The following is an 11,521-nucleotide window of genomic DNA, read 5'->3' on the forward strand; positions in this document are numbered from 1 at the left end:
TCACTCACATAGTTTTAACTGGGAACACTGACTTTAATACCATAGAATGAATGTTTAATGTTTGATGAACCTCTAATCCCTGAAAATGCCCAAGGGAGACAGCAGTTTCCCTGCTCAAGCCATGCCAAGAGGCTCATTAGGCTGACCTTGATATGTAGCCAGCTTATGGATCATAGCAGAATTTCACGCACTGATGCTAAGGGTCTCAGTGATGATTTAAACTTGGGGTGGAGAGATGTAACCTTTGCTCAAGGAGAATTCTTCTGATTTCCTGATAATTTACCTGTGGGACAAAGGCTGCCACTGTGACACAATGAAAGGCTTATTGTGCAAGTAGAGTCTTGTTGGATGACTTCTGTCTTATACTGAAGGAAAGTTTCTTTTCCTTGCCAACTGCTACTTTTTTTTTTTCCTTCAGGGCTTTGTTTCTAGAGTTTTCATCATGGGATTTATGGGAACTGATGATTAGGACAAGTTGTTCCTCAATAAAAGTCACAAACCTTTGCTATATGCACTTACTTTGTATGGAAGAGAAGATATATTTGATAAACTGAAAGCCTCTGAGCTTGGTTTTCCCATAGTTGATGAAATGTTAAATGCTTTAAGACATTGTGTGTATGTGTGTGTGTGTGTGATGCTTGTATTTTCTTGTGACAGATATTTTTATTCATGACTTGACATTTTATGGGCCCTACAAATCTCATTAGCAAAGTATATGAAGGCCAATTAAGAGAGAACTATTATCATTTAAATATTGATTTTAAGAAGTTTATTTTCCTCTCACAAGAAGGAATCTTTTGCTAACTTAGATGGTGATATAGGTCAGAGATATGAAAAAGCTCTTTTTTTGAAAATTTGGAATTTTGAAACTTTTATTAACATATTCCATTTATCAAACATTCAATGAGTACTCTCTACTATGCTAAGTACTGGGAAATAGTTATATTATTGTGATACTCCAGGAACTTACAATCTCTTCAAGAAGGAAAAGAAGTGGAAATGATTTATTTTATTAGAGGGCAAAGTATAATAAGATTCATAAAAAAGTGGAAAAAATGCAGTGGGAGAGGGGTCAAAATGGTAAGTGATTCATTCTGTTTGGAGAGACAGGAGAAAGTTTTCGGGCAGGTCATAATATTGGATTTGGACCTTGAGAGATAAATTGGGATTAAACAGTGATACAGCAGAATGGACATTCCATGAAGACAGAGCATAATAAACAAAGTCACAGTTGAGTGTGACATCCACTGGTGGGGAATGGCAGTGGCCTGGTGTGACAGTAGAGGATGCAAGGGAGGCTGGTGGGGGGTGTGTGCCCTGGGGGGTTTGAAAAGAAGCTGGAGGTTAGTATGTAGAGGCCTTGAATTCCATGTGGGGGAAGATGGACTTCTTATTGTAGGCAATAAGAAGCCTTACAGGCATTTGAAAAAAACAGAAATATAGGTCATTGTATGTTTTTTGAAGCTAAGTCTAGTGGCAGTTTGGCAGCTAGATTAACACAGGAGGGGCTGGGGTCACTTACCCTTATTAGCATGAATTTAATTTTTCTTCCTGAAACAAAGTGAAAAGAGATGGACTTAACTAGTCTTTGGTACTGTCATTGTGGAGTCCTGGACACAGAATTTATTTTACTAGATATACTGCTGAAACAAACGCATAAGAGTTGGACACTGGGTTTTACTTCTTTTCTGCCACATACTAGGTCTATGACCATGTAGGACATAGGACTTTCATGATCTTCAATTTCCCCACATAAAAAATGTGATTATTGTACTGAGATTATGTGGATATTTGGTGACAGAATGATATGAAAAAGAACTCTAACCTATAAGCATGATATAAACGATTTTTTTAGGATCCCATCCACTATCTATTTTTTTTCGAAATTAGAGACTGTACTTTGTTTGTTTTGTTATCCTTTACCAATACATCAAGCATAATATGCTACAGCATATAAATTTCAGACTCAGATGAGTAATTGAGTAATTCAGACTCCATTAAACATGTTTTTGAATTAAATTAAGTCATCTTCTAGTCTCACTGATACAAGCAGTGGAACCACACAGCAAAAGTTACTGAATAGATTTTCAGTCAAGGTAATTCCAGGGCTGGTGGATTTTGGTTACTTCCATTCCAGTACTTACCCTAGAATAGTTAGTCATCAGGAAGTGTATATTAAAATCTGTTAAAATGTATATTGTATTCCTACTGACAATGCAAATTTAGAAAATGGGAAACCAAGATCTTCTCTTTCATGTTTACTAAAGAGGACGGCAAAAGATATTAACCAGAAAACACTGAATGCTACTTCAATCACATTTATTTTTCTTTGCTTAACAAGAATATTGATTCTTCAAAGAAGTGGTTCATGTTCAATTTTACAGTGACCTGAAATAAATCACAGGCATAAAGTTATCAATCTCAATGGGTCATTTGCTTGTGAACATGTAAGCTTTTTGTTTTTAATTATAAATATTGCCTGAAAAGTATATCTAGTTCAAGGACTGGGAAACATTCTGCTCAAGAAGACTGAGTAGATGCAGGAAAGAAAGCAGAGGCTTTTAGTGGGTGGTATTAGATGAAAATTTTTGTCCTCTGGGTCCTAATATAGTCTTTCGTATAGTCTACATTTCCTCAATTCATTGGTAATTATCAGACTATCCATTTGTTTTTGAGATGATGAGATGATAGGGACCTCTATTTTAGACGGAGCATTCAGCCTTTAGGATTTTATTTCAAAGTGATAATTAGAAGTTAAGTTTGGGGTTTTAATACTAATTAGAAAAATGGATGATTTTCTAAGGAATAGGTTGAAGTCTACCTTAGACACTAGATCCACAATTTCATCAATTATGTTCTTTACTTTGGTTAAAGTTTTGTCTTCTTTAGTGCTCTGATTCAGTACTTAAATGCACCATTGTTTTTATTTTATTTTATTTTTTTAATATCTTTATTGGAGTATAATTGCTTTACAATGGTGTGTTAGTTTCTGCTTTATAACAAAGTGAATCAGCTATACATATACATAAGCACCCTTGTTGATGATAGTAGAAATGTTAAAAAATATTTTGTAAAAATGTTTTAATAAGAAAGAGTTTATTTCTATTACATTATGGTAAGTGAGGGATTTAACCTGCTGTGTTGGTTGGATCATGGAAGTAGACACATTTGTACCTCTGAGTAGAGACGCTAACAATTTCTACCAGAGAAAAATATTGAAATAAATTGTAACTTAATGGGGCTAAGTGAAAACCCTGTAACATTTTTTTTCATGGAATGATGTATTCCGATCCACAGACAACAAAGTTAAAAAGCACATGCTGGGGACTTCCCTAGCAGTCCAGTGGTTAAGACCCTGTGCTACCAGTGCAGGGGGGTAACTAGGATCCTGCAAGCCAAAACCCCCCAAAAAAACAAACAAACAAACAAAAAAACATGCTTTGTACTCTGTATACTTACCACCTATTTCATCTTAAATTGCACTGGGACTTTCTTGTTTAATGCTTATTAAGAGGGGTAGTTGTAGAGACAGACGCAGGTACTGGAATAGGAGGATAAAAATAGGCCCACCATGGATATAGGAATGGTGGATATGGGTGAAATGGATGTTGGTAAGGGGGTAAAAAAAACTGTGAAGGTAGTTCATCACTCCCACTGACCTGTTGAGAGAAAGAAATTAAATGAACATGTAGGTCTTAATTTTAAGTAGATGTTATAGAATCTGTGAAATCATTTACAATTTCTGTGTAAACTATGAAGAGGGATTTGATTAATTTGCATAATTTTAGAAAATTTTAGAAAATTACTTAGAGATAACAATGTTCTTGTGTCTTTCTACTCATAGCCAAATTTTCCTGATAATTGCTTCTGTAAATATAAGGTCAAGGGGAGGGTTTTGATGAGGAGGCATCAGATTTCTCTCTTTACATTTATACAGTCTTTACCCAAAAACTTTTAGACATAATCTCTCCTATTTCTTTTATTCCTTCCCTCTTTCCCTCTCTACCTTCCATCCATATTCCTCTCAATTTCTGTATCCTTAATACTCTATAGTTTTGGCCTCAAAATCATGCTTCTTTTCAGATAATAAGATTTATCTGAGTATAAACGAGTTCCTAAACAAGACATTCCCATTTCAAATTTTATTTTCTTAAACATTTTTTTATTAACTGTTTAGGCAAAAATAAGCCTTTAGTGAATTACCACTGGTGGGGTCATCAAAGCAGTCCCATATCTCCTAATTCTAAAGATTTTGTTATTATTATTATTATTATTATTATTATTTTTAATGTTGAGCCTTCTTTTAATTTATTTATTTTTATTTTTGGCTGTGTTGGGTCTTCGTTTCTGTGCAAGAGCTTTCTCTAGTTGTGGCAAGCGGGGGCCACTCTTCATTGCGGTGTGCGGGCCTCTCACTGTCGTGGCCTCTCTTGTTGTGGAGCACAGGCTCCAGACGCGCAGGCTCAGTAGTTGTGGCTCACGGGCCTAGTTGCTCCGCGGCATGTGGGATCTTCCCAGACCAGGACTCAAACCCATGTCCCCTGCATTAGCAGGCAGATTCTCAACCACTGTACCACCAAGGAAGCCCTGAAGATTTTGTTATTATTATTATTGTTACCTTCTCTGGACTGGGTTTTGTAGAGTTAAAGTAGAGTGAAGGCATGAGTGATTATGCACCTTTAATAGGCTAGATAATTTTAGTAAAAAATATTATAATCCAATTCATCATAAAGTGATTCAAGTTTCAATTTGGTCCCACTTTTTAAGGTGCTGAGATAATTCTCTTTCTAACAAGCAGGGGTCAAATACCTGAAGGCTTAACCTCTGTTGAGTCTAATACCCAAACGCTTTAAGGATTTCTCTAGAGTTTGAAGCTTGGGTAAAGAAATATCTTTAACCACAGTTATGGATATTTCACATGGAAATCTCACATGTTAAAAAGAGAAAGTGTAACTTACACTTCGTTCTTCTCTTTCCTTGTCTTGAGAGACCTAAAGATCAAATAGTGAAGGTAATTCATCTCATGCTAATAAAACACAAAAACTGAAAAACATACATATGCATGAAAGAAAGAATTTGACTATCCACTACCTAATATTGTTTCATAGTATCCTTTTTTTAAATCTAGAATTTTATCTTCCAGAATATATTGTAGAAATTATTTTTTCTGCAAAGTGTTAATATTTATTCTAAATACCTCAAATTCACCACTGCACCAAGGCTATGTGGAATTAATCTACACACTGAACAGTATATGATTTATAAATTGTATAGATTACAATGCTAAAAAGCCAAATATTCGACATGATTAAAATAGAAAAAATTTCTAGGATTCATGAATCAACATGAACCAACCTCCCACCACAAAAAACAAAAAAACCCAAAAAACAAAAAACAAAACAATAAATACTCTGGAATGTAGAACTACTCACCGGGAAACCAATTGTTACTGCCAAGATGGCTGTGAGCAGAAGGAGAACTTTCATTGTATTCAGAAGTTTTCTCGGAGTAGTAGAAAGACCTATTTGCTAACACAAATTTAGATCTAGTTGTAGTACAAATTATGTTACTAATAGCTCTTTGACCTTGGACCAGTTACTTAACAATCTTAGGGCACCAACCTATTTGGAGAACATTATTTTTTATGTAGAATCAAATGTATTTTGCAATTTTGATGTTGCATCAATTCTTTTAAAAACAAATATTCACATATTATTTAAGAATAATATTTCTCTGTACATGGTAATAAGAGTAGCTTCTGGAATAAATATGGCCTTGGTTTATACAGAGACTATTAGTGTGGGGATAAGCAGTTACTTAGTGATCTCAATAAGTTCAAAACAACATTCCATATAATAATGACCATGAAATTAATTTAGGTGACAGATTATTTGCATTGGTTCCCAAGCAGCTCCCCAAAATTCCATGCTGTTTGAAGGGATCTATTTTTGACATTTGGTAAAAGACATTTCCAAAGCATTTTGTTCTACTTTAATATCTATTGTAGGCTCCTTATCTTTTGATACACATTGTTATAGTATGTATAGCATGTCAGGTATAATTGTTAATAAATGTTTGAGAAATCTTAGCTAAATTAAATATTTAACTAATGATCATATTATATAATAGAGAAGTAGACAAGAAAACATAGAAACTTGCATTTAAAAATATTTTGTCATGAATACAACACACATGTGTATAATATTTGACTTCAAACACGAACGGGCAGTTTTCCCTATGGGATGGTATCATTAGTTGTTAGTTCTCTTCTTTGTCATGGTGTAGATGCAGGCAACACTAGAGAACATAGGAGGGGTCTGGGAAAGGCAATCAGATTGGAAAGTGGGGATGGCTAGGGGACTTTTCTTCACGTTGCCCTCATATTTATTCAGTTATTTATTCATAAAGTATTTCTTGATGACTGATTGTCAAACACTATTCTAGGTATTGGGTATAGATGGCAGTTGAGAAAGTCCCTGCTTTCATGGACCTTACTAAGCACAATATTATAGGTTAATACATTACAAAGATTATTTAATTAATTTTACATTGAGGAAAATGCCAGTTGTCCATATCATTATTATTATTTGAGGGTGGCTTTGAGGCGATTAATGGAGATTCTAGGAGGATTTCACCACCTCTTGATATTTTCTAAATATCTATGAGACAGAAAAATAAAGTGTAAAAGAAAAAATATACTCAAATTTTGAACTTTGTCTTTACTTTTTGTCATATTAATCAAAATTCAAAATGGGTTTAAAAAAATACCAGATGTTATTACTATTGTGAAAAGACAGGAATTTAAAATTCCAGTCAAGTTCAGAATTCTATAGGAAGATGGGTAGTATAGGTAACTAACAGTAAAAGATTTACACACACACACACATACTTCTCACAAACACACATACACACACATAGTATAACTTCTAAGTGCAAAGCATTGTGCTAACTGCTTTTCAGGGACATAATTTCTGCCCTCTGGCAGCTAGTAAGCAAAGGCAGATCATTTTTATAATGTAAGGCAAGTTGTGATAAATACTATACCTAGAAATTACAAAATACTGAGAACATATAGAATAAAACAGAGACAAATCAAGGAAACAGTTTTCGAGAGGGTAAAATTCAAGCTGAACATATGCAATAGGGAGACTATAAACTGATTTCAAGGATTATTTAAAACCACCTTAAACAATGAGGTAAATAAACCATATCACAGACCCTTCCAGACCATATCCTTTAGTCAGGACGTAGCATAATTGCCAACTACCACATTTTATTTTTCTATTTCTCAAGCTGTGGTACCCATAACAGTATATTGCCATATGCTGGGGAATACATACTATGTCTCTGCATAAATTAGATGCATCTTTCTGGAGCATCAGTTTCATTCAGGGATTTATAGGAAAACCCAAATAATTTTTATGTTAAAGTCAACATGATATATTATAGAATGAAATGTAAATATAGCAAATTTTAAAGATAAAACAGGAGGCTACAAATAATTTGGCACCTGTTCATACTTTAGAAAATATCTGGTAGTGCATTTTCCCTTTTTTTTGCTGACTTAGACCCATAAAATTAAAACTGATGAGCCTGAGACTCTTGTTTACAGCCTCAGTGTGCCACCAGCACTCCAGCCCTGCAAAGATTTATTTATGGTCCTTCTAAAATATTCACTTACTATAGCTGGGTGGTGATTTTAAGAAAAATCAAATAAGTATACCCCAAATGATTGTTTAATTACTTAAAGTTTACAAATTCAAGCAACCTTTACATGACAGTCTCGATAATTTTAATTTTGACAGTTTCCTGGATACATGTATATATCTCTATCTAGATAATATATATTATATAAAGGTATATAATTTATCTTGATATATTAAGATGAATGATACTTAAGATCTCTCTTACCTCAAACTTCCCAGTCAGTTCCTTCTCTTGGATGCTGTTATAAGAAATGGAAAGTGACTGGCCCTGGAATATCACAGCTATTTTATATACTCAGAAGTGAATGGAATGAAGAAGTCTGTGGTTTGAGGGCCTCTCCCTGGGATCAGTTATTTGTTGAATCATCAACTCTCACAATGTGTTGAAATTGGGGAATAATTGACATTTACTGTTTCATTGAAATTTTGGCTGAGTGACTACCAAATGCAAATATTTGTGGTTTCTTTTCAAATTTGTATGATATGTGTATGCAAAGCTTGTCACTTCATGTAATGTTGCTCTGTGCTCTTATTTAATTTTTTTCTTTAACTTTTATGCTTAAAAAATTATTTTCTCAGCATCCTATTGGTATTGGTTATAATCTATTGGAAAGTTTTTTGGTAGTGTTGTTATTTTAAGAAAAGAAATAATCTTAAAAATGTTAAGTATGGGTTTAAAACCTTTTGCATGATTCTACTTTCAGCTCTTTGATTTTATTGAGTAGGGTTAGAGTTTCATGGACTATATTTGGAAGCATAAAAGCATCTTGGTTACCTTATGAAACATGATACTCTGTTTTTCAATTAAAGATGCACTTAACACAACAGAAGGTGTACAACCATCAAACGTAGGACTAAAAACTAGATCCCTCAAAAAATTCAAGAATCACTTTAAATGTGTATGCATAAAACTTAGGCTTTTTATCACATTTATTTAAGAGCCCTCAAAAATATTGCATACTTGCATTCAATTTCTATTTCAGCAGAGTTTTATATGAACCAAATTGTAGCAATGCATCAATGTCCCTTCTTTTCCTTTTATTCTTTCTAGAATTAGTTCTCAAGAGAATCCAGAAAAATAGTAACAGCTAACATTTCTTGAGGACTTTAAGTGCTCAAGCACAAATCTAAGCACTTTGTATGTATTATAACACTTAATCCTCAAAGCAACCAACTCCAAAAGCAAAGTACTATTAACAACATCATCCCCATTTTACAGATAAAGAGACTGAGCAGTAATAACAGGTCTAAGGTATCATAACTACTACTCTGGCAGAGATGGTATTGAATACCAGCAATTTGGTTCTAAACCCCACACTCTTAACTAGTGCTTTGTACTGTCACTGTAGCAGAAGATTAGGAAAAATCAGTGCAAAACCAGAGAAACATTAAACTTTCTTTGCCTATAATTGAACATTCAATCTAATCTCACCGATTTAAAGAAAACTGCTTCGGTTAGAAACCTAATTTATTAAAGCTAGTATGTTGTTGGATATCATTTTTCATTTTAAACAAGCTGGGGTTAGAGTCAGTTTCCCCAGGACTAGGATAACAGGTTGTGTGTGTGTGCGTGTGTGTGTGCACATGCAAGTGTATGTATGTATTTGTATACACGTGTGTATAACATACTATTCACTTCCTTATCTTATGACTGTGTTTCAATTTCTTACACCTATCTGAAATTGTTCTGACCAAAGTTGCCAGCTGCCTCTTAATTGTGGAAATAATAAATGCTTTTCTGACCTCACGTTATGGACTTTTTTTGGTATTTAATAGTGATGAATATTCCCTCTTAGAAAACTAGTTTTCTCTCCCTGGGTTTCTTAAAACCACTTCTCTTGTTCCTTTTCAGCTTTTTTGATAACACCCTTAAGACTTTGCTGATTCTTTTTTCCTCAGTTCGTTGTACATGACCACTTATTTATTTAGTCTACATGTGCTCTGCATAATGTAATCTACTTCTGACTCCCTAAACTATGTCTTCAACTTGAAGTCTTTATCTAACTGCATATTCCATTTAAATGTTTGATGGGTATAATTCAAACTGAACCTATTATTTTCGCCTCCAAATCTCTCCTCACTTTTATTTAATTCCTCAGTTGATGGTCATTAGTCAATCATCCATCCATGCCAGAAATCTAAGACTCACTCTATCCTTTCCTTTCCTTGTCCCTTCCCTTTGGCATAAAGGTAATTAAGTTTTCCTTTTTGTGTATTCCAGGACTCAGTCTCTTCCATTCTATTGCCATTTCCTTATTTTAGTCCTTCATCCTCTTTTGGATTGTTACTATAGCCTCTTAATTAGATTCTCTGTCTCCAATATTTTCCTCTCTCCAACACATCTTCATCATATTCTCTCAAAGTGGCTTTTAAACCTTTTAAAATGAAATTCATAGGAAAAAATGCATGATATGTCATAACTGAGTATACACACTCACACACACAACTGAAAAAGTGTTTTAAAAAATAATTTCATTCATAAATATTTTAAAATACATAATATTTTTCCAGCTTTGTTGAGATATATTTGATATGTGACATTGGGTAAGTTTAAGGTGTACGATGTAATGGTTTATATATGTATATGTTATGAAATGATTACCATAATATGGTTAGTTAACACATGGATCACCTCACATGGTTAGCTTTGTGTGTTTGTGTTGTGAGAACATTTAAGATATAACTCTCTCACCAACTTTCAAGTATACAAGAGAGTATTGTTAACTGTAGTCACCATGGTGTAGGTTAGATCCCCAGAACTTATTCATCTTATGACTGAAAGTACCCTTTGACCACCATTGCCCATTTCCTCTACTCCCCAAACCCTGATAGTCCTGTTTCTGTGAGTTTTGTTGTTGTTGTTTAGTTTTCACATATAAGCCAGATAATGAAGTATTTGCCTTTCTAATGAGCACTTTTTCTTTCCTAATCTTTGATTTCCATTTGTGTAGGCCCACAAATAGTCCTGATTAAGCTAGCAAGTTGCATAAGGCCATAGTTATCCTGTTCTTGAAATTCTAGCTACTACTATGCGGCAGGAATAATGAAAATGTCAACCATGGATACCCCCAAGCTGCATGAGGTAGGAAGAGCTCTAGATTTGAGACTGGTGTTTATATTTTTAGAGCTTCCTTATTGGCTATGAGTGGGAAAGTCATACTCTCTGAGTCTCAGTTTTATTATCTTTAAAGTGAAGATAAAGATAATTATCTCTGGAATTGGGAATTAATTGAAATGAAATGTATAAAAGCACTCACCATGCAGTCTGACTTCATAAATGATGGCTCATCAGCATCACAACTGAAGTTTTGAGTAAATGAGACTCCTGTCACACATCCTAGGTTTCCTCAGATGATTAGGTTTTTTGGCTAATATCAAGGTATATGGAAGCACCTTATGTAGTAATCAGAACCAGATAGGGGCTTGATACATTAGTTAAATCTGAAAATAAGTAGGGAATTTTGAAGTCAAGCAGTATCAGGAGGGAATTTTATTATTTCTGGTTGGTTCTCTAACTACTGTCTACACAGCAACCCACCACGTATTAACAAGCTGTAACGCTGGCTGAATTCAGGCAATTGAAGCTGCTGTTCCTTCCTCGTGTTAATCTGAATTCAAATGCCTCTAATCTAATAAACAGAAATCACCCTTGCCTAACAGAACAAAAACTATAGATACAAGAATCTCCTCTGCAAAGTCTTCAGCACCTGGCTGTCTTTCAAAGGGAAGGATAACTCAAGGAAGAGCAACATGAATGTTTGTCCATTGAGTGGTCTTCAGAAGCCGAACAGTCTATTGTAGGAAAGAGACTTTAG

At 34.3% G+C, this 11,521-nt stretch overlaps 1 long non-coding RNA gene across 1 annotated transcript; it reads right to left on the reverse strand.

The window, feature by feature from the left end:
- Nucleotides 1–3,634: 3,634 nt before the first annotated feature.
- Nucleotides 3,635–7,986, reverse strand: LOC308617134. Its single transcript, XR_014015830.1, has 4 exons — nucleotides 7,912–7,986; nucleotides 5,433–5,461; nucleotides 4,959–4,991; nucleotides 3,635–3,659 (listed from the first exon to the last, which is right to left on the reverse strand). It is a non-coding gene; the product is annotated as an uncharacterized lncRNA (long non-coding RNA).
- Nucleotides 7,987–11,521: the final 3,535 nt, after the last annotated feature.

This window comes from Mesoplodon bidens (assembly GCF_964165515.1).
Source record: "Mesoplodon bidens genome assembly, chromosome: 1".
Lineage (NCBI taxonomy): Eukaryota > Metazoa > Chordata > Mammalia > Artiodactyla > Ziphiidae > Mesoplodon > Mesoplodon bidens.